General features: G+C 44.7%; 1 protein-coding gene across 4 annotated transcripts in view; it reads left to right on the top strand.

Annotated features, from left to right (window-relative positions):
• Nucleotides 1–24,371, top strand: part of LOC140486192 (rho guanine nucleotide exchange factor TIAM1-like) — a 334,442-nt gene that overhangs the window by 69,582 nt on the left and 240,489 nt on the right. Inside the window, exons 2-3 of one of the 4 annotated variants that reach the window (XM_072584975.1) lie at nucleotides 8,324–8,385; nucleotides 14,078–14,116. The exons of 2 other annotated variants lie outside the window; for them this stretch is intronic. The gene's annotated coding sequence lies outside the window, so the exon portion shown is untranslated. The remainder of the gene's footprint in view (nucleotides 1–8,323; nucleotides 8,386–14,077; nucleotides 14,117–24,371) is intronic. One more of the 4 variants, XM_072584974.1, reaches the window with a different exon arrangement.

Here is a 24,371-nt window from a genome sequence, read left to right as displayed (position 1 = left end):
GCAAAGATCTGGATTGCTGCTGAAACTACAGCAGGAAGTGATTCAGTGTGGGGGAAGAAATATTACTGAGATGGAAAGATCTATTCTGGGATCAAGATTTCCTGGTTTGGTGAAGAATAGCCAGAGAGGAAATAATTGTTAATAGGGGTATTGGGGTAAACATGATGAAAAGATATTCTTTGTCACCCTACTTATTCATGATATTGAAGCAAGAAACTGATTCTGATGGAATCTGATATAAGTCAGGGTGATTTATAAGAATCTCTAATGATTTCTGTACACAGCATGAATGAGGATTAACGAGTTCAATGTTCGAGCTAACAGATGGATGAAATTTAACTTTCTGCTTATATCATATACCTAAAACAGAGCAATTTAATGTTTCAGTTTAATGATTTTTGATTTCAATAACTTGTAAATTCCTTTCGAACATCAAATTGCCCAATTTTACTTAACTGTCAAATTCATGTGAAAAGAATATGCACATCAAATTTTTTCATATACAAGGAAATGAATTTATTGTAATCAATAGATTTTAATAATAGGGTAGATCAGATGAATTGAAAATCTATAACTGAAGCAAGAACAAGAACAGATTTCTAATTTACGTCCGTTAAACTTGATTCATTTTAGAACTCTGCCACACACAATTAAAAACAAAGTAACAATGTCTCACATGCATTAGTTAGTTCCATTTGCTTTGCAAGTTGAATGTAACTTCTTCCCAACCACTACCCCCTCAAAACTTTGTTTTGAAACCCAGTCCATTTTTCAGTATTACTGAAGTATCTCTGCTGTCTATCAGTAGTCCAAAAAATAAAAAGATGTGTCTTACAAGTCCATTCGGTGAAAATTAAAATCAATAATGTGGATATGGTATGTAGAGTTGATGTTTTATATGGATTTGAATACTTAGCATTTTTATTTAAGCTCCTCGTTTTAGCAAGAGAAATTTAATTCAGGTCATTCTGCTATAACGTGATAATTGTGTTTCTCTGCAACCTCCTGTTATAGAAAAAATAGAAAACCGCTATGGAAAATTGCGCTGTGGAAGATTGCTAATAGAAATTCACTATACCCATTTAGTAGAAAGTTTGTGTTATCCAAATACTGTCCACACTTTGATCGTGTTATAGCCAATTCTTGTTGATGAAATATGCATTTATAATAGAACAACCTGTACCTTTTCTATAGCACTCCATCAGTAAATATGATTCTTGGACCAGAGGATCTTAAATTCAATTTTCTATTTGTCAGATTATTGTGCCTGAAAGATAGCAGTGGGTGTGTTACAGTGCTGCAGGTTAGAGATGGCACAATTAGACAGCTTTCCTGTCTTGATCCTACGTCAAAATGCCTCCTGAGAAGTTGCAAGAGAGTACACGTTTGAATTCTGAGGTAAAGCTGTTCTCTTACTCTTTGATCAGTTTAACCTTCCTTTGTGTCTGGGCCCACCTACAGTGTGACTACTTGAACAAGGTACCGGAGATATCTGGCATCCCAGTTGGGAATCAGTGTATAAGTAGGATGTCAAGAGAAACATGGTGGTAAAAAGATTACAAAGTAACATAAATTGAAGGTAAAATATTAATTTCTTTATGATACTGTTTTTTCCTTTGAATTTCAAATTTTTGAGCGAAGTAAAATTTGTATAAATTTTGTCTTCACTCACATTACCATTTTTAAATTTCTGTTTATTTTGCACAGTCAAAATGGTGCTAGCACGAATGTATTAATTTTAGCATTTTTAAAGTAGGTTTTAAAGCACAAGACAGAAATTGAATAATGGAGGAAAGAGGAAAGTGATAGAGTGATACAAAAGAAAAACTAAACTGAATTTTAATCAAGTGTCACAACTACAACAGGCATGACCTCAGAAACAAAAACAGAACTTTCAGGAAAAGTTCAACAGGTCTGGCAGCATCTGTGAAGACAAATCATTTAACACATCAAGTGACCCGGCCTCAGTGCTGATGGTCACAAGGAAAATGCCAGTTTTTATGTGAAAGGTAGGGTGGCAGGAGGGGAATAAGGAGTAAACAATAGGTAGGATTAGAGCCCAAAAAGACAAGAACAGTTGGCCAGACAAAGGAGGAGATAATGATCTGGCTTGGAGAGTGAATAGCTGTTAATGGAGAGTGTTAGTGGTTAACAATGAATAGTGTGTAATGGCAGACGATGAAATATCAAGGCCTGGTGTGTGGGGTGGGGGGAGGATAGGACATGGGGGAGTTCAGGCCCTAAAATGATTGAACTTGATATTGAGTCCAGAGTACTGCAGAGTTCTCAAGGGAAAATGAAATGTTGTTCTTCCAGTTTTGCACTGTGCTTTGCTGGAGCACTGCAGCAATCCTGAAACATAGATGTTGGCCAGGGAACAGGTGGTGTGTTAAAGTGGCAGGCAACTGGAAGCTCAGTCTCTTTTGCAAGCAGATTGTAGATGATCTGTGAAGTGGTCACCCTAGTCTATGTTTTGTTTCCCCATTGGAGAGTAGACCCCATTGTGTGTAGTGAATGCAGTAGACTAGATTGTGAGAAGTGCAGGTCAAGTGGTGCTTCACCTGGAAAGTATGTTTGGCCCCTTGGATAGTGAGGAGGGAGAAGGTAAATGGGCAGGTGTTACATCTTCAGCAGTTGCAGGGGAAGATTCCATGGGATTGTGGGAGGGGTGTTGGAACCAAGGAACAGTCCAAGGACCAAGGTGTCCTGGAGGGAACAGTCCCTACGGAAGGTGGACCAGAGAGGGAAGGGTGGTCACATCTCACTGGAGGTGGTGGAAATGGCAGCTGATGATCTTCTGGATATGGATGCTGGTGGGATGGTAGGTAAGGACCAGGGGAACCCTATTGCTGTTTTGGGAGGGAAGAGAAGTGGTGAGGATGGAAGCACAGTAGATGGGTCAAACATGTTTTGAGGGCCCTATTGACAACGGTGCAGCAGAATCCTTGATTGAGGAAGAATATGGACATTTGGAGGATCCGGTCTTGAAGATGGCTTCATCGAAACATATACGACGAAGACAAAAGAACTGGGAGAATGGAATAGAGCCTTGACAGGAAGCAGGGTGTGAGGATATCTCGTCCTGGTGGCAGTGGGATTTGGTGGGTTTGTAGTGGATATTAGTGGCCAGTCTATCTGCAGAAATACAAACAGATATCAAGGAAGGGAAGGGAGAAGTCAGATAGACCAGGTGAAAGTGAGGGCGGGGAAATTGGAAGCAAAATCAATGAACTTTCTCAATTCTGGATGAGAGAATGAAGCAGCACCGAACATATCGTCGATATACTGGAAAAAATGTTGTGGGTGGGGGCCGGAATATGACTGGGACAAGGTATGTTCCACATACTCCACGAAGAGACAGACATAACTGGGGCCCATGCGGGCACCCATGACCATCCCTCTGATCTGAAGAAATTGAGAAGAATTAAGAGAAGTTGTTGAGAGTGAGGATATGCTTGGTCAAGCGGAGGAGGGCGGTGATGAGTGGGGGCGATTCACGCCATTGCTCCAGGAAGAAGCGGACAGCCCTGAGACCATCCTGGTGAAGGAATGGGCATGTTAAAGGGATTTGCATGTCTGTGGTAAGGAAGGAGGGGGCTTAATGTAAGCTAATTTGTAGCCCTCTTTTGTTTTCAAATGTACCAATTTAAAAACTACCAGTTGTGCAGCATTATGCTTGGGACAAATTTGTAAGTATGTAAAAGTAAAATCTCCTTAGTCCCAGAGGACCATGCGACTAGCCTCGTGAAATAGAGATAACAGATGGTAATTTAACCTAAGGGTCACCCAAGCGTCAGTGGAGGGGCAAGGTTAAGAAAGTGGGACCTTCATTGTGACCTCAGCCTGTGTGGAAATAGAATCTGCATTGTTAGTATCATTCTGTATTGTAAACTTAAAATGGCAGTTGTTCCTAGACTGATGAATTAGGCTTCCATATTTAGTTACTTGGTTAGGCTACGCCTGGGTCATTGATCCACCCATGTCATTTTGTCAAATTAATTAACATTTGATTGTCTCAGCCATTATCTTGGGAGAGACAGGAAGAGCTTTCGCCCTTCCATGGAAATCATTGTTCAGGAATTTATGTTTACCTTTGGAATTGGTCATTGGATTTCAAAAGATCATGTGTGATTTCTTGAGATGATTATAGTCTGGTCCTAATGTCAGCTGAAACTACAGGGTAGTCATGTAACCTCTGGGAACTATTGTGTAAGATTTCTTGTGACTGTGTTTTAAAAACAAATTTTGTAAAAAATCTAATCTAATGCATCTGCAATAAAAATAACTGACTATTTTTGACAGTTTCTTCTTATTGGTTTTAAGGAAGTGACCCAAATATAATAATTTCTAATATTAATTGATCTGTGCTATTGTTTACGTCAATGCTGAAAGAACCATTCGATTCCAGCCTCTGGCGACTGTCTGTGTGGAGTTTGCACATTCTCCCTGTGTCTGTGTGGGTTTCCTCCCATAATCCAAAGATTGCAGGTCAGGTGAATTGGCCATACTAAATTGTCCATAGCGTTAAGTGCGTTAGGCAGAGGGAGATGAATTTGGGTGGATTACTCTTCGGAGCATCGGTGTGGACTTGTTGGGACGAACAGCCTGTTTCCATACTCTAGGGAATCAAATCTAGTCAAATAACAAAACTTGACAATTGCACGTTATTGAAAACTGAATGTTATACACGAACAAATTTAAGAATTATTTTTGCAGAATTTTTTTTTCCCCCAAGAGAAGTGAAACCATTTGAAATGATGTTGCAAATGACAACCACTGTCAAGAACAGTTAACCAAAAATGAAACCGTTTACTTCAGGCTTTTGAATCCATATTGTGTTATGGACTGTTCTTGTAATTGAGCTTGTTATAAATAGCTTTGGTTTTGCTGTCTTTGAACAGCTAACATTATTGCTTTTGAAGGAGTCGGAGTGAATTACTGCAGTGCGTATTGTAGGTGGTATGTGCTAATGCTACTGTGCATTGTTTGTGGAAAGCTGAATGCTGATGAATTATAGTGTCAATCATGTGGGTTGCTCTTTCCTGGATAGTATCAAGTTTATTGTGTTGTTTGAGCTGCACCTATCTAGGCATATGGTGAGTATTCCATGTGACTTGTATGTAGTGGATAGGCTTTGCGGAGTCAAAGTGAGTTACTTACTGCAGGATTCCTAGCCTCTGATCTGTTCTTGGAGCCATTGTATTTACTTGGTTAGTTAAGTTGAGTTTCTGGTTAATGGCAACCCTCAAGATGTTCAAATGGGGCATTCAGCAACAGCAATGCCTTTGAATGTCAAGCGGCAATGGTTATATAATCTCTTGGAGGAGATGGTCATTGTCTGGCACTTCAGTGGTGCAACATTACTCGGCAGTTGTGAGGTCAAGCCTGGATATTGTAATGGTCTTGCTGTAGTTGGACATGGACAGCTTCAGTATCTGAGGAGATGCAAATGGTACTCCATGTTGTGCAGTCATTAGGACTGATTACTGTGTCCATATAATGGAGGGGAGGTTATTGATAAAACAGCTGAAGATGTTTGGGCCTAGGATGCTACTGCTGAGGAATCACTGCTGGGATGACTCAACTCCAACAACTGTAACAATCTTCCTTTGTGCTCTTTGTGATTCCAACTAGAGGAGAGTTTTCTCCTTGACTCCCATTTACTCCAGTTTTGCTTTGGCTCTTTGAGGCTACATTTGGCCAACTATGGTCTTGTTGTTCTTGATTTGGAGATGCTGGTGTTAGACTGGGTTGTACAAAGATAAAAATCACACAACACCAGGTTATAATGCAACAGGTTTATTTGACAAACACCTGATGAAGGAGCAGCACTCCGAAAGCTAGTGCTTCCAAATAACCCTGTTGGACTATGTTGTGTGATTTTTAACCTTGCTCATGGCGATGACTGTTACCTCCTGCCTGGAGTTTGATTCTTCTGTCCATGTTTGAACTAAGGCTGTGTTCAGTGGCCTTGGTGGTACCCAAACTGAGCATTAGTGATCAGGTTATTATGAACAAGTGTTTGATAAGACTCTTTATGACCCCTTCCATCACTTTACTGATGCTCAGGTGTAGACTGATGGAACATTAATTGATCACATTGAATTCTTCCAGCATCTCGTGTACAGAACATACTTGTCACGCTGTCAAGATGATGCCAGTGTTGTAGCTGTACTGAAACAGCTTGACTAGAAGTCCAACAAATTCTGGAGCACTGTTCTCAGGGCTCATAGCCTTTGCAGTATCCAGTTGCTGTCAGCAGTTTCTTGTGATCGTGTGAAGGGTATTGCATTGGTTGAGAACTGGCATGTATGATGGGAGACCTCGAGAGAAGCCAAGATGGATCTCCACTCTGCATGTCTCACTGAAATTTGTTCGAAATACTTTAGTTTTTTCCTTCATACTGATGTGTGGTGCTTCTTTACCATTAAAGATGGAAGTATTTGTGGAGTCGCCTCCTCCGACGAGTTACTTGCTTGTCCCAGAACCATTTATGACTGCGTGCTGATTTAATCTGTTGGTTTACAAGTACAGACAGTCCCTAGGTTATGAAAGAGTTTCATTCTTGCGTCTGTTCGCAATTTGTACACAAAACACAATGCAGGACAGTATAAAACAGCGATTCATATGTATAAAGACAAGTTCACATTTCGGATCTTTTAAGATTGATAAACCCCTGTATGGGATGATGTTCAGAAGTACAAGCGTTTATTTGCCAAATCAAGGACTGCCTGTAGTCCTGTCTTGGAGCCCCTCAAGGTTGACACCTTATTTTTAGGGGTGTCTCATGCTGCTGCTGACAAGTACAGATGCAATTGCCATTGGATCCGGGATGATTCCCTGGTTTGATGGTAATGGCAGAACAGTTGAGAGGGGAGGTTTCCAAGCCACAAAGTTCAAGTGCATATCATCTGCAGATGGCACTCAACACCTCAAGAATGCTCAGTTTTGAATTGTTGTTAATATTTGAAATTTATTTAGCATGATGGTTGAGTCAGACAAAACAATGGAGGGAAAACCTAATGTGAAGATGGTACTTCAGAAGGACTGTGCAGTAGTCATACTTACACTGTCATGGACAGATGCATCTGCAGTAGGCACATTGGTGAGGGCACATTGGGTATGGTTTTTACCTCTTGTTGGTTCCTTTAACCACTTGTTGCATGCCCAGTCCAGCAGGTGCTAGTCCTTTAGGACTTGACCATCTTGGTCAGCAGGGTGCTGCTGAGTCATTCCTGGTAATAGACATTGAAGACCTCCAGTAACAGTCAATTCTGTGCCCACAGCTTTTTCCAAATGGTGCTGATTCATCAACTGCAGGGTTGTTTGTTGTACTCAAGAGGTTTCCTTGTCCAAGTTTGACTTGATGCCATGAGACCATATGCAATCTGGAGTCGATGGTAAGGACAAGGATTCTATACCATTGTGCTGCTACTTATGCTCAGATGGAGATTGTGTTTTCTGGAACATGACTTGTAAATTGTGACTATGCCAGGGTGTTACTTGACTAATCTGGGGACACCGTCAAAAAACGTAACATTGGAAAGGGACAGCATCTCACTTTTCAACTCTGACTCTCCAGCATCTGCAGTCCTTATTTTCTCTGAATTTGGGATAGGTCTGCCAGTTTTGGCACAAACTGTCAGATGTTAGGAAGAAGGACTTTGCAGGATCGAATGTGCTGACTTTGTGATGGCCATTTCAGTGCCTTGTTTGGTTTGAGATGGTCTGCCTGGTTTCTTTCATTTTTCAAATGACTTTTTAGCAGTTTGATATCAATTGAGTGGCGAGTTTGCCATTACAAAGGGCATTTCAAGGTCAGCCATATGGTTGTAGGTCTGAGGTCATGGATGTGCCAGACCAGATAAGGGCATTAGATTCCTTCCCTAAAGGACAGGTATGGGACAGATGAAATTGGTCATGTCCAGGGTAATCATTTGTCTTTTCATTCCAGATTTTTTGAAATTCAATTTCCACCATCTGCTGTGGTGGGATTTGAACCTGGATCCCCAGAGTATTACCTGCATCTTGATATTACTTGTCCAATAACAATTCCACTACACAGTCGTCTCCTCTTGCTCAAAATGGCTGGAAAAAAGTATGACTTCAGAAACTTTTCATCTTGCACTCATCAGGCAATTTGTAATATTTACATCAATTTGTAAAAATTCCCAATGTAAAAGGCAAGACCAGACTGAAACGATACAGGAGTGTGCTAATTGGCTGGCAAGTGGACTCTGATTAATTGAAGTCTTGCTATGGAGAATCTTAGGTTAATCATAACTGAAATTTTACATCCAAGTTTTGTTTAACTTTTAAACAGACAAGTGGACTCTGAAGGCTCTACTCTGAGAAATGAACCAAGGAATACTGTTGTCTATTCTGGTGAGTTGAAATAAGAGTTTGCTTGATCTTCCTGTTGACAAAGCTAGAATCTACTGTGTATCGCTGAGGGAAGCAGTGCATTAGTGGTACTATCTCTTGACTATTAATCCAGAAAACCAGAATAATGTTCTGGGGACCTGGGTTCGAATCCTGCCACAGCTGATGGTGGAATTTGAATTCAGTAAAAGAAAGAAATAAGAAAGGGATGATCACCTTTATTGGGATTGTATTACAGACCCCCTAATAGTCAGAAGGAAATTGATAAACAAATTTGTAAGGAGATCTCGGATACCTCTGAGAATAATAGGGTGTTATGCAGGGGATTTTAACTTTCCAAACATAAACTGGAACTGCCATATTGTTAAGGGTTTGGATGGGGAGGAATTTAAGTGTGCACAAGAAAATTTTCTGATTCAGTGTGTGGATGTACCTACTAGAGAAGGTGCAAAACCTGACCTACTCTTGGGAAATAAGGCATGGCAGCTGACTGAGGTGTCAGTGAGGGAGCACTTTGGGGCCAGCGACCATAATTCTATTAGATTTAAAATAGTGATGGAAAAGGATAGACCAGATCTAAAAGTTGAAGTTCTAAATTGGAGAGAGGCCAATTTTGACGGTATTAGCCAAGAACTTTCTAAAGCTGATTGGGGGCAGATGTTCGCAGGTAAAGGAGCGGTTGGAAAATGGGAAGCCTTCAGAAATGAGATAACGAGAGTCCAGAGAAAGTATACTCCTGTTAGGGTGAAAGGAAAGGTTGGTAGGTATAGGGAATGTTAGATGACTAAAGAAATTGAGGGTTTGGTTACAAAAAAGAAGGAAGCATATGTCAGGTATAGACAGGATAGATTGAGTGAATCCTTAGAAGAATATAAAGACAGTAGGAGTATACTTAAGAGGGAGATCAGGAGGGCAAAAAGGGGACATGAAATAGCCTTGGCAAATAGAATGAAGGAGAATCCAAAGAGTTATTAGAAATATATTAAGGACAAAAGCGTAAATAAGGAGAGAAGAGGGCCCTTCAAGGATCAGCAAGGCTGCCTTTGTAAGGAAAGGATGAGATACTAAATAAGTACTTTGCATCAGTATTTGTTGTGGAAGAGGGAATGGAAGATATAGAATGTGGAGAAATAGATGGTGACATTTGGGAAAATGTCTGTAATACAGAGGAGGATGTGCTGGATGTCTTGAAATGGATAAAAGTGGATAAATTCCTAGGATTCTGTGTACCCTAGAATTCTGTGGGAAGTGATTTCTGCCCCTCTTCCTGAGATATTTGTGTCATCGGTAGTCACAGGTGAGGTGCCAGAAGACTGGAGGTTTGCTAATGTGGTGCCACTGTTTAAGAAAGGTGGTAAGGACAAGCCAGGGAACTATAGCTCAGTAAGCCTGATGTTGGTGGTGGCAAGTTGGAGGGAATCCTGAGGGATGAGATGTACATATATTTGGAAAGGCAAAGACTGATTAGGGATAGTCAACACTGCTTTGTGCATAAGAAATCATGTCTCCCAAACTTGATTGAGTTTTTTGAAGAAGTAACAAAGATTGAGGGTAGAGCGGTGGACGTGATCTATATGAACTTCAGTAAGGGACTTGACAAGGTTCCCCATGGGAGACTGGTTAGCAAGGTTAGGTCTTGTGAAATACAGGGAGAACGAGCCATTTAGATACAGAACTGGCTCAAAGATCGAAGACAGAAGGTGGTGATGGAGGGTTGTTTTTCAGACTGGAGACCTGTGACCAGTGGAGTGCCACAAGGATTGGTGCTGGGTCCGCTACTTTTCGTCATTTATATAAATGATTTGGATGTGAGCATAGAGGTACAGTTAGTAAGTTTGCAGGTGACACCAAAATTGGAGGTGTAATGGACTGTGAAGAAGGTTACGTCAGAATACATTGGCCCAACTGATCAAAATCCCAATGGGCTGAGGAATGGCAGGCGGAGTTTAATTTAGATAAATACGAGGTATTGCCTTTTAGGAAAGCAAATCTTACCAGGACTTGCCCACTTAATGGTAAGGTCCGAGGGAATGTTGCTGAACAAAGAGACCTTGGAGTGCATGTTCATAACTATTTGAAAGTAGAGTCTCAGGTAGATAGAGAAGATAGCATTTGGTATGCTTTCCTTTTTATTGGTCAGAGTAATGAATACAAGAGTTGGGAGATCGTGTTGCAGCTGTACAGGACATTGCTTCAATCACTGTTGGAACATTGCAGGCAATTCTGGTCTTCCGATCAGAAAGATGTTGTGAAATCTGAAAGGGTTCAGAAAAGATTTACAAGGATGTTGTCAGGGTTGGAGGATTTGAGCTACAGGGAGAGGTTGAACAGGCTGGGGCTGTTGTCCCTGGAGCGTTATAAGCTGAGGGGTGACCTTATAGAAGGGCATGGATAGGATAAATAGACAAAGTCTTTTCCCTGGGGTCGGGAAGTCCAGAACTAGAGGGCATAGGTTTAGTGTAAGAGGGGAACGATATAAAAGAGACCTAAGGGGCAACTTTTTCACGCAGAGGGTGGTATGTGTATGGAATGAGCTGCCAGAGGAAGTGGTAGAGGCTACTATAATTGTAACATTTAAAAGGCATCTGAATGGGTATATGAAGAGGAAGGATTTGGAGGGATATGGGCTGGGTGCTGGCAGCTGGGACTAGATTGGGTTGGAATATCTGGTCAGCATGGACGGGTTGGACCGAAGGGTCTGTTTCCGTGCTGTGCATCTCTAGGACTCGAAGAGTTGACTGATGACCATGAAACCATTGTCAATTCTTGGAAAATTCCATCTGGTTCACTCATGTCCTTTTAGGGAGGGAAATCTGCCATCATCACTTGGTCTGGCCTACATGTGACTTCAGAGCCAAAACACTCTGGTTGACTCAACTGCCCTCTGAAATGGCCTAGCAAGCCACTCAGTTATGGCTTTCTCGTGATTGATATAAAAAAGAAATGAAACCGAACGGACCACCTGGCATCGACCTTGGAACCGGAAAAGACAACGGCAAAAACACAAATAGCAGTGTCGACCATGCAAAGTCCTCCTTACCAACATCTGGGGGCGAATACTGAAACTGGGAGAGCTGTCTCAAAGACTGGTCAAGCAACAGTCTGACATCGTCATTCTTAACAAATTACACCCTACAGATAACACCCCAGACGCAACCATTACCATATCTGGCAGGTCACGCCCAGCAGAGGTGCCGGCACAGTGGTAAATAGTCTGGAGAGAGTTGCCCTGGGAGTTCTTGACATCGAATCCATGAGGGGCTGTGGGCCATCAACAGCAGCAGAAATGTATTCCAGTACAATCTGCAAACTCATGGTCTCCCATGTCCCACACTCAATGATGATCATCTAACCTGGGCATCAATCCTGGTTCAATGGAGAGTGCAGGAGGGCATGCCAGGAGTAACATCAGGTATACCTGAAAAGAGGTGTCAACGTGGTGAAGCTACTCAACAGGACTTTTGCATGCCAAACAGCAAGTGATAGAGCTAAGCAATCCCACAACCATCGGATCAGATCTATGCTGTGCAGTCCTTCTGCATCCAGTCATAAATGGGTGTGGACAATTAAACAACTCAATGGAAGAGGCAACTCCAACAAATATCCCCATCATTAATGATGAAGAAGCCCAGCACATCAGTGCAGAAGATAAGACTGATGTATTTGCATCAATATTCATTCAGAAGTGCTGAGTGGATGATCCATCTTGGGCTCCTCCAGTTGTCCCCAGCATCACAGAAACCAACCTCCAGCCGATTCGATTCACTTCACGTGATATCAAGAAACGGCTGGAGGCACTGGATACTGCAAGGCAACGAGCTCTGGTAACATTCCAGCAATAGTACTGAAGACGTGTGCTCCAGACCTTGCCGCTCCCCTGGCCAAGCTTATCCAGTAAGGTTACAAAACTGGCATCTACCCAACCATGTGGAAAGTTGCCCAGGTTTGCAGGGACAAATCCAACCCAACCAATTACCGCCCAATGGGTCTACAGTCCATCATCAGAAAACTGATGGAAGGGGACCTTCCCTCTGTCATAAGGTCAGAAGTGGGAAAGTTCGCTGATGACTGCACAGTTCAGCACCATTCAGCATCAACAGTGCTATCAAGCAGCACATGCTCAGCAGCTTAGTGACCCCCCAGTTTGGGTTTCACCAGGGTCAGTCAACTTCTGATCTCATTACAACCTTGGCTCCAACTTGGACAAAAGAGCTGAATTCCAGAGGTGAAGTGAGAGTGACAGCCCTTGACATCATGGCCACATTTGACTAAGTGTGGAATCAAGGAGCCCTGGAAAAACTGGAATCAATGAGTATCGGGGGCAAACATTCCACTGGTTGGAGTCATACCTGACACAAAAGAAGATGGTTGTGGTTATGGAGGGTCAGTCATCTCAGCTCTAGGATCTCACTGCAGGAATCCCTCAGGGTCACGTCTATGATGCAACAATTTTCAGCTGCTTCATCAATGACCTTCCCTCTGTCATAAGGTCAGAAGTGGGAAAGTTCGCTGATGATTGCACAGTTCAGCACCATTCACAATGACTAAGATACTGAAGCAGTCCATGCTCAAATGCAACAAGATCTGGACAATATGCAGGTTTGGGCTGACAAGTGGCAAGTAACATTTGCGCCACACAAATGCAACAATGAGCATCACCAATAAGAGACACTCTAACTACCACCCCTTGACATTGAATGGTATTACAGTCACTGAATCCCCCACTGTCACGCATCCTTGGGTTACCATTGACCAGAAACTCAACTGTACTCACCACATAAACACAGTGGCTACAAGAGCAGGTCAGAGACGAAGGATACCATGGCAAGTAACTCAACTCCTCTCTCAACACCCAAAAGTTAATTCACCATCGATAAGGTACAAGTCAGGATTGTGATGAAATACTCTCCAACTGCCTGGATGGGTGCAGCTCCAACAACACTGAAGAAGCTTGACACCATCCAGGACAAAGCAACTCGATTGATTGGCACCACATCTACAAGCATTCAATCCCAACACTACCGGTCCTCAGTAATAGCAGTGTGTACTATCTACAAGATGCACTGCAGAAATTCACTGAATATGATTACACAGCAGCTTCTAAACCCACGACCACTTTGATCTAGAAGGATAAGGGCAGTAGGGACTTGGACACACCACCTGCAAGTTTCCCTCCAAGCCAGTCACCACCCTGACTTTGACATATATCGCCGTTCCTTCACAGTCGGACCAACATCCTGGAATTCTCTCCCTACCGGCATTGAGGGTCAACCCACAGCAAATTGATTGCAGCAATTCAAGAAGGCAGCTTGCCACCACCGTCTCAAGGGCAAATACGGTTGGACTATCAACGCTGGCCAACCAGCGACACCCAAGTCCACAAATGAATAAAATAATTTTTAAAAATGAATAAAAATCACACTGACCAAGAATGAAAATTGTTTGAAACCAAACTCTTTGTACACTCGGGATTATTCAGCAAATGTTGTCTAATCACAGAATCAAATCTAATGTTAGGTAGAATCTCAATAAGGTCACTTTAATGATCAATCATTACTTTCCTGATGCTCCTTTTTCTAGCTAGTTCACAAATATTTTGAATTCATTTTGCTTGTCAACATTAATTTTGCTTAAGTCTTTTTTTTTCCTGCAATAGTAACTGCTTTGTCATTTGGATGTTGAATTTCTGTTCCAGAACTTCCACAAAGTTCTAGTCTGTTGGCGTGAGTTACAGGCAAGTCATCATCTTTTGAAGCACTGCACTGTCTTTTTCACCTCCATCAGTCTGGAGTTCAACTGCCGCATTCTGCTTTGCCACATATGGATTAGGGTCTGCCTGCAGGATGGCTTTGAATGGCTTTGATATTATTTTAATCCCTTTTTAATTCTTTTTTTATCACTGAGGTTTCGGTGTCTTTTCAACCTTACGAATCTGAGATTTTGACTCTTTGGATACTGCTTACTTCAGCCATTGTTCTCTATAATAGATTTAGAAACAGCCATATGGTTTTATTTTTTCAAAACCCACTGATTTTGCTGATACTTGCTCATCTTTGATCACATCAATGAATTTTGTTGATACCTTTGTTGGCAGTACATGCTCTGCAGCTACATCATTCCATGGTGAGGTCAGCTTTTTAAAGGAAATTTTGAAACTATGTTTCAGCAAAAGCAAAACGGCTGAACTAAAAACACCATTTAAATTCAGTCCGTATAATAGAACAAGTAGACAGTTTCTCAATGTATTATAGCAGTAGACTTTTGTTTAGTAAGCTCTGATGAGAAATTTATATGTTTTGCTTCCATCAGGAATTGTCAGGACCATGTATTTTATTTGTAAGGATAACAATCTTTGTTGCCCTTTTACCAGATTAAAACAGAGTAACTTCACCCTCCAATATAAAGTCCCATATTCTTTTATGTTCCAATTTATACCCACACTAAGTGTGTTGCATTGTATCAGGTTTGTCACAAGCTTCATTCACATTTGCAGCATTTTCTGGAAAGACTAGACTCGCCAACAAATGCCACAGGCTTAGCTTTTAATTCTGTTGGCAAATGTAATACGCCTGTCTCCTCAAACCATAGCTATCTCCTGTATTCTCTCTTTGCTAAAGTGCAACCATTATATCTTCTCACTTTTGCAATATCCCTTGTATTTGGTGTTCTCTTGATTATTGCATCTTTTACCTCTCAGCAGACCAGCAAGCAAAGGTTAGTTGCCACAAATGAATTTGTGGGATTGCTTGTAACCATCAACTATGACAGCAGCTTCTCTTATTTTAGAAAGTTGGCAGTCATCTTTGAGCTGAAAATGTGTTGCTGGAAACGCGCAGCAGGTTAGGCAGCATCCAAGGAACAGGAGAATCGACGTTTCGGGCATCAGCCCTTCTTCAGGAATGAGGAAAGTGTGGCCAGCAGGCTAAGATAAAAGGTAGGGAGGAGGGACTTGGGGGAGGGGCGTTGGGAATGCCATAGGTGGAAGGACGTCAAGGTGAGAGTGATAGGCTGGAGTGGGGTGGGGGCGGAGAGGTCAGGAAAAAGATTGCAGGTTAGGAAGGCGGTGCTGAGTTCGAGGGTTGGGACTGAGACAAGGTGGGGGGAGGGGAAATGAGGAAACTGGAGAAATCTGAGTTCATCCCTTGTGGTTGGAGGGTTCCTAGGAGGAAGATGAGGCGCTCTTCCTCCAACCATCATGTCGCCATGGTCTGGCGATGGAGGAGTCCAAGGACCTGCATGTCCTTGGTGGAGTGTAGGGGGAGTTGAAGTGTTGGGCTTACGGGGTGGTTGGGTTGGTTGGTCCGGGTGTCCCAGAGGTGTTCTCTGAAACGTTCCGCAAGTAGGTGGCCTGTCTCCCCGATATAGAGGAGGCCACATCGGGTGCAGTGGATGCAATAGATGATGTGTGTGGAGGTGCAGGTGAATTTGTGGCGGATATGGAAGTATCCCTTGGGGCCTTGGAGGGAAGTAAGGGGGGAGGTGTGGGCGCAAGTTTCTCATTTCTTGCGGGTGCAGGGGAAGGTGCCGGGAGTGAAGGTTGGGTTGGTGGGGGGTGTGGACCTGACGAGGGAGTCACGGAGGGAGTGGTCTTTTCGGAACTCTGATAGGGGAGGGGAGGGAAATATATCCCTGGTGGTGGGGTCCATTTGGAGGTGGCGGAAATGACAACGGATGATACGCTGTCTATGGAGGTTGGTGGGGTGGTAGGTGAGGACCAGTGGAGTTCTGTCCTGGTGGCAGTTGGAGGGGCGGGGCTCAAGGGCGGAGGACGGGAAGTGGAAGAGATGCGGTGGAGGGCATCATCGATTATGTCTGGAGGGAAATTGCGATCCTTGAAGAAGGAGGCCATCTGGGTTGTATGGTTTTGGAACTGGTCCTCCTGGGAGCAGATGCGGCGGAGACGAAGGAATTCGGAATATGGGATGGCGTTTTTACAGGGGGCATGGTGGGAGGAGGTGTAGTCTAGGTAGCTGTCTGTCGGTTTATAGTAAATGTCTGTGTTGATTCGGTCGCCTGAGATAGAAATGGAAAGTTCGAGGAAGGGGATGGAGGAGTCTGAGATGGTCCAGGTGAATTTGAGGTCAGGGTGGAAGTGTTGGTAAAGTGGATGAACTGTTCAACCTCCTTGTGGGAGCACGAGGCAGCGCCGATACAGTCATCGATGTAGCAGAGGAAAAGGTGGGGGGTGGGGCCAGTGCAGCTGCAGAAGATGGACTGTTCCACATATCCTCTGAAGAGGCAGGCATAGCTGGGGCCCAAGCGGGTGCCCATGGCTACTCCTTTGGTTTGGAGGAAATGGGAGGATTGGAAAGAAAAGTTGTTCAGGGGGAGGACCAGTTCAGTCAGTCGAAGGAGGGTGTCAGTGGAAGGGTACTGGTTGGTACGGCGGGAAAGGAAGAAGTGGAGGGCTTTGAGTCCTTCGTGATGGGGGACTGGAGGTGTACTGGGACTGGATATCCATGGTGAAGATAAGGCGTTGGGGACCGGGGAAGTGAAAATCATGGAGGGTGGTGACCCACATGTAGATGGGGAGTTCTTGGACTAAGGGGGACAGGACTGTGTCAAGGTATGCAGAGATGAGTTCGGTGGGGCAGGAGCAGGCTGAGACAATGGGTCGGCCGGGGCAGTCAGGTTTGTGGATTATGGGCAGGAGGTAGAAACGGGCAGTGCGGGGTTGTGGGGCTATGAGGTTGAAGGCGGTGGATGGGAGATCCCCTGAGGTGATGAGGTTCTGGATGGTCAGGGAGATGATGGTTTGGTGGTGGGAGGTGGGGTCAAGGTCAAGGGGGCAGTAGGAGGAGGTGTCTGTGAGCTGGCATCATCTCCCAGACCATCCAGAAATCATCCTCTCCCAGACCATCCGGAACGTTTCAGAGAACACCTCTGGGACACCCGGACCAACCAACCTGGCGTTTAGCCTCAGCGTTTTAAAGGTCGGTGCGCCAAACTACTGCTGCGCCTCCCTTGTCTGCCGGTTTGATGGTGAGGTTGGGGTTGAAACAGAGGGAGTGGAGGGCTGCACGTTCAGAGGGTGAGAGGTTGGAGTGGGTAAGAGGCATGGAGAAGTTGAAGCGGTTAATGTCGTGGCAGTAGTTGGCTATGAAGAGATTGAGGGTGGGTAAGAGGCCAGCACTGGGTGTCCAGGTGGATGGGGTGTGTTGGAGGCGGGAGAAGGGGTCGTCCGAGGGTGGGCGAGAATCTTGGTTGAAGAAGTAGGCACGGAGGCGAAGGTGGTGGAAGAATTCTTCGATGTCACGCCGCATGTTGAACTCGTTAATCTGTGAGCGTAGGGGAATGAAGGTGAGGCCTCTGCTGAGGGCTGATCTTTTATCCTCAGAGGGGTAGTTCTGGAGGTATGGTGAAAACATGGCAGGGCTGGAGCTGGGTGTGGGGGTGGGGTTGGGCATGGGGGCAGGTACGGAGATCGGCATGGGGGCGAGGTTGGGTGTGGTGACGGAGATCGGCGTGGGGTGGAGTTAGGTATGGTGACGGAGATTGGCGTGGGGGCGGAGACACATGCAGCATTGTGGTCGTGCAGTTTAGTGATGTCACTGGGGGCGGAAGTGGCTGTGGCGACGACAGAAACAGTGTTATTCCCGATAGCCGCGGAGGTTGCGAATCTGTCGGCGATGGTCTTCCTGGCAATCGTGGAGGCGGTTGTCTGGGCGGTGATCGTGGAGGTGGTTGTCTGGGCGGCGATTGCGGAGGCTGCGAGGTCGGTGGGGGCGGAAGTGACGTCATGGTCCGTGGCGGCGGTTGTTGCCGTGGGCGCTGTAGCGGCCGCGTGGTTAATGGTGCCAGACTGATTTCGGAGGCCGATGGAAGATTCTGGATCAGTTGAGGAACCCAGAGTGTGGGGGTAAGTACATGAAAGTTTTTGGTACTTACTGTCTTTAATTTTCGATATGGCTAGGAAGAAATGTTTGTTTAGTGTATGGATTCTTCTATGGATGAAGAACAGTCGAGGTCCTTTGCTTGTCTGTGAGAGTGTTTGTCCTGAGCTGGGGTAGGTCTAATTGCAGGGAATGTAGGTTGCGGCGCATGGCTGCAAGCGTGGAGCGGTGGATCTGGTGGGAGGTCTGTTGCTGGAGGCTTCGGATTTGTTGTCTGTACTGGTTGTCCTGGTTGGGTCCAAATTTTGTTGGTCGGAACGTAGTCCGGAGTCCGTGCGGGATCAGTCGGTTCTGTAGGTAGGTGCTGAGGAAGGAGATGTGGCTGTGGTAGCGAGTCTGTTTGAGAACGTGGCTGAAGAGCTTCTGTGCAGAGGAGATGACCTGGGGTGTGCAGTGAGAGAGGGACTCACTGAAATCCTTGTCGAGGGAGGAAGAGAGCTTCTTCAAGGAAGGCATCCTTGCAAGAGGATTCGCAGTAGGTTAAAATCTTCGAGGAGAAAGTGAGGACTGCAGATGCTGGAGATCAGAGCTGAAAATGTGTTGCTGGAAAAGCGCAGCAGGTCAGGCAGCATCCAAGGAACAGGAGAATCGACATTTCGGGCATAAGCCCTTCTTCAGGAATGAGGAAAGTGTGTCCAGCAGGCTAAGGTAAAAGGTAGGGAGGAGGGACTTGGGGGAAGGGCGTTGGAAATGCCATAGGTGGAAGGAGGTCAAGGTGAGGGTGATAGACTGGAGTAGGGTGGGGGTGGAGAGGTCAGGAAGAAGATTGCAGGTTAGGAAGACGGTGCTGAGTTCGAGGGATTTGACTGAGACAAGGTGGGGAGAGGGGAAATGAGGAAACTGAAGAAATCTGAGTTCATCCCTTGTGGTCATCTTTGAGGGCTGTTTAAATTAGATTAGGTGAGATTACCTACATTGTAGAAACAGGCCCTTCGACCCAACAAGTCCACACTGACCCTCCGAAGAGCAACTCACCCAGACCCATTCCCTTACATTTACCCCTACACCTAACACTACAGGCAATTTAGCATGGCCAGTTCACCTAACCTGCACATCTTTGGACTCTGGGAGGAAACCAGAGCACCCGGAGGAAACCCACGCAGACACGAGTGCAGTGGTCATATCCCTACCTATGGGCTAGCAAGGTTCAGGCTCAAGACCCACCTGTCCCAGACATGCATGTCACCACAGAGTCAGATGTACAGCACAAAAACAGACCCCTCGGTCCAATTTGCCCATCCTGACCAGGTATCCTAGATAATTGTTCTCCTGTTTGTCTCCCATATCCCTCTAAACCCTTCCCATTCATGTAGCCATCCAGATGGTTTTTAAATGTTGTAATTGTACCAGCCTCTACAACTTCATCTGGCAGCTCATTCCACACATGCGCCACCCTCTACGTGAAAAAGTTACCCCTTATTTCCCTTTTAAGTCTTTCTTTCTCCCCTTAAACCTACATTCTGTAGTTTTGAACTCCTCCCACCAGGAAAAAAGACTTTGTCTATTTACTCTATCCATGCCCCTCATGATTTTGTAAACCTCTAAGGTCACCCATCAGCTTCTGACAGTCCAGGGAAAATGGCCCCAGCCTATTCAGCCTCTTCCTTATAGCTCAAATTCTCCAACTCTGGCAGCATCCTTGTAAATCTTGTCTGAACCCTGTCAAGCTTCACAACATCCTTCCTATAACAGGGTGGTGAGAGTTGCATAGTGTTCTAAAAGTGGTGGCCCAACCAGTACAGTGTACAGCTGCAACATGACGTCCCAGCTCCTGATACATTATTGTGAAATTTCCTTCCCATTCCTTATTTACATCTCAAAGTTTTTTTTTTCTGTCTGGTTCAAATTTTCTGGTTTCCTGGTCTGTTTGAAATTTTATTTGAAGTTTTTGCCTTTTTGTGTTTTACTTCATCTCTGTTTTGCGTTCAAATTTTTTACACACTTTTTCATGTGAATTCTGGCTTTCATAAGTAACATGTTATCTGGATTATAGTCGTCTTCCTTCTGGCTCAGAATTTGAACCAATACTTGAACAATTTTGAACATAGAACATTACAGTGCAGTACAGGCCCTTCAGCCCTCTATGTTGCGCTGACCTGTAGAACCAATCTGAAGCCTAAGTTAAAAATCACTCAACACTAGGTTATAGTCCAACAGGTTTATGTGGAAGCACTAGCTTTTGAAGCGCCATTCCTTCAGGTGGTTTTGGAGGTTAAGATCATGCTCACAGAATTCTATCCGATACTATTTCATTTTCTTCATATGTTTATCCAATGACCATTTTAAGTGCCTTTTTAGTGCCAATTTTTAAATCTATTCCAATCTAATCAATGACATCACCTCCAAGTTAATCATCTTTAACAGTGGCAAAGCATCAAAAAAGTGCCCTACTTTTGAAGAATACTTCTGTGATAGACATAGCCACATTGACTCTTCACTGCAGCAAAAGTCACTGAAAATCTTTTGTATAGACTCTGGAAAATCACAGTGGACTTGTCTCAGCTTGTCTATTTGAGATCCTGCAAGAGACATCAATTTCTAACAATTTCACTGAAGAACTTTCCCAAGGAAGTCAAGGTGTGCTGTTCTTGACAGGAACTTAGAGTCTCCACCACAGTTTTTTCCCATCGGAATCTCCTATCTATGACTTAGCCTGAAGAACCATCTCCTGTTTGCGTCCAAAACTGCTTCCACAATCATTCACTCCAATAACCCTCTTTTGTTGACCAGTTCCTGAATCACACCAAGCACAAAGTAAAAGTTGGTTCTTTGTGGTATGTGGCGGCCGTTTCACACCAGACACATTGTCATGTGAATTGACACACATGATTACTTGGCCCAACGCACTTCAGCGGCTTTGTTGATCTTTACTATTTTGTCAGATGAAAATTGAGGCCATTCAATGCTGAGTGAGCGCTGGTGAGCTTTACACTCAATTCCTCAGACATGTTTGCATACTACAAGTCCCCATAACTGTGCTGATAATTTACATTAGCATTAACGCCACATAAGTGTTAAAAAATCTTGACCAAGCAATATATAATTTTAAATCTTTCACAGTCAACATCTTGGGGGCATCTGCCACTGACCAGAAAGTCAACCACATAACTGCCTTGGCTAGTAGGGTTATCAGAGGAATAGGTTATTTGTGGAAAGTGGCTTAGTTCCATACTTGACAAAATATTTCTTTCATGTACAAGGTACAAGTAAGCTGTAAGATAGCATAATTTTCTCTTGCATGGATGGGTGAAGCAAGTTAACTTGAGTGGCCCATCCACCACATTACTGGATATGTCTTCTACTCCAACACTGCACATTCTGACTTCACTGTGTATAATGTACAGGATATACAGCAGCAACTTGCAATGTTGTCTTCAAAACTTGCTCCATACTGATGTTATTATTAGCTCCGTATCACAAACATTCTGAAAGTCTAATTTTTCCACATCCACTAGTTCTCCCTTACCTATTTGGCTCATTACATTCTCAAGAAACTCAAGTTTTTCAATCTTGCAATCTTGACCAAACACTTTATTTCCCTTTCAAAAATCCATGTACCTCTGCCCAATGCTTCCATTATTTTCTAAGTTTCCTGTTATCATATTCTTTATTTTCTCTACAATTGACAGTTACACGACAGATCTGTAGCTTCCTGTTTTCACTTCCCCTCCTTTTAAGTAATTACATTTTCCACCTTACAATCTGCAGGAATTATACCAGAGTAAATGCATTGAGTGTTTGAATTGGACAATTGTTTCGTGTCATCATTTAGTTTCCCACCTAAGACCTGTTTTACCACACTCACTCTTCCCCTCCCTGTTGACTGTGCATACACACCCTTGCAGGTATCATATAGACTTAAATGTCAGAAATAATTAATAACACCATATAATAAAAATGTGCAGAAAAAATTTTTTGGTCTTTCATCCTCCTTCTCTCCTGCAATATTTATTCATGCAGAAGAGGGGGTCACTAGCATAATGAACACCTATTCTCAAGTTACTGTTGTTCATTGGTGAATCTGGTCAGTAAGTTAAACTAGTAAATTGGAGAGGGTTCATAAAGCATTTATGAAGATGTTGCCGGGACTGGAGGGTTTGAGGTATAAGGAGATGCTAGGTCGACTGGGACATTTTTCACTGGAGCTTCGGAGGTTGAATGGTGGCCTTATAGAGGTTTATGGAATCTCTAAGGGATCTGTATAAGGTGAATAGCAATGGTTTTTCCTTAGAGTGGACAAGTTCAAAAACTAGAGGCATTGACTGCCTCAACCTGTCCACCCCCTCAAACCTTTCTCCCTCGCAACACTCAGTCCTCCACACCCTCTGCTCCAACTCCAACCTCACCATCAAACCTGCGCATATGGGATGGGGGTGGGGTGGGGAGGGGGGGTTGCAGAGGTTGTTTGGCACACTGACCTCTACATCGCTGAAGCCAGGCGCCAACTTGAAGACACCATCTCCTACTGCCAGATCCACACAAAAGCTGACTACCTTGGTGACCTATCGTCTCAGCCCACTCCTGCCCCAGTAAATTCCTCTCCATGAACCTTGATACTGTCCAATCCCCCAGTCCAGGAACTTGCCGCATATGTTTGGACACCACCCACGCTGTCCAGCTCCTCCAAGACTTGCATTTCCCTGGTCTCCAATGCCTCATCTTCACCATGGACATGCAGCCCCTAAACACCTCCATCCGCCATGACCAGGGCTTCTAAACCCCCGTTTCTTCCTCTCCTGACGTTTGAACCAGTACCTTTCCACTGACACTTATTCGTTTGGCTGAACTGGTCCTGACCTCCACAATTTCTCCTTCGAATCCTCCCACTTGCTCCATGGGCCCCTGCTATGCCTGTCTCTTTGTCGGCTGCATGGAACAATCTTTCTTCTGTAGTTACACCAACACCACTCCCCCACCTTTTCCTTTGCTACATCGATGACTGCATCGGCATCACCTCGTGCTCCCGCGAGTAGGTTAAACAGTTCATTAACTTCACCAACACATTCCACCCCAACCTCAAATTCACCTGAACCATCTCTGGCACCTCTCTCCCCTTCCTGGACCCCTCCATCTCTGTCAACGGTGACCAACTCAACACTGACATTTTCTACAAACCCAGCGACTCCCACAGCTCCCTGGCTTACACCTCCTCCTACCCTGCCTCCTGGAAAAATGCTATCCCTTATTCCCAATGCCTCTGCTGCATCTGCTCCCAGGAGGATCAATTCTCACAGAACACACCAGATGGCAGCCTCCTTTAAAGACTGCAATTTCCCCACCCAGGTGGTTGATGCCCTCCAGCGCATCTCATGCACTTCCCGCACCTCCGCCCTCGAACCTCTCACCTCCGCCCTCGAACCTCACCCCTACAACTGCAAACAAGGACAGGACTCCCCGGTCGTCACCTTCCACCCCACCAACTTCCGTATACATGGCATCATCCTCCGCCGTTTCTGCCATCTACAAATGAACCACACCGCCAGAGATACATTTCCTTACCCATCCCTATCTGCTTTCCATAAAGTCCAGTCCCTCTATGACTACCTTGTCAGGTCCACGCCCTGCCAACAACCCACCTTCCCCTTCCAGACCCTTCCCCTGCCACCGCACGAATTGCAAAACCTACACCCATACCTCCCCCCTCACCTCCATCGAAGTCCCCAAAGTTGCCTTTCACATCCATCAGAGTTTCACCTGTACTTCCGCACGCGTCATTTATTGTATCTGTCGCTCTCGATGCAGTGTCCTCGACATTGGGGAGACAGGACGCCTACTCTCGGAGCACTTTGGAGAACACCTGCACCAACCAACCCCCCCTCCCTCCGTGGCCAAACATTTCAATTCTGCCGAGGCCATGAGGTCCTGGGCCGCCTCCATCACCGCTACCTCACCACCCGATGCCTGGAGGAAAAACACCTCATCCTCCGCTTCGGGACCCTCCAACCCCATGACATCAATGTGGATTTCACCAGTTTCCTCATTTCCCCTCTTTCCCCCAACCCCCACCTTTCCCCAGTTCCAACCTTCCAGCTCAGCACCATCCTTGTGACCTGTCCCATTTGTCCATTTTCCTTCCTACCTATCAACTTTACCCCC

The sequence above is a fragment of the Chiloscyllium punctatum genome, chromosome 15 (genome assembly GCF_047496795.1).
Source record: "Chiloscyllium punctatum isolate Juve2018m chromosome 15, sChiPun1.3, whole genome shotgun sequence".
NCBI lineage: Eukaryota > Metazoa > Chordata > Chondrichthyes > Orectolobiformes > Hemiscylliidae > Chiloscyllium > Chiloscyllium punctatum.
This window is presented reverse-complemented; position numbering and strand designations above follow the sequence as displayed.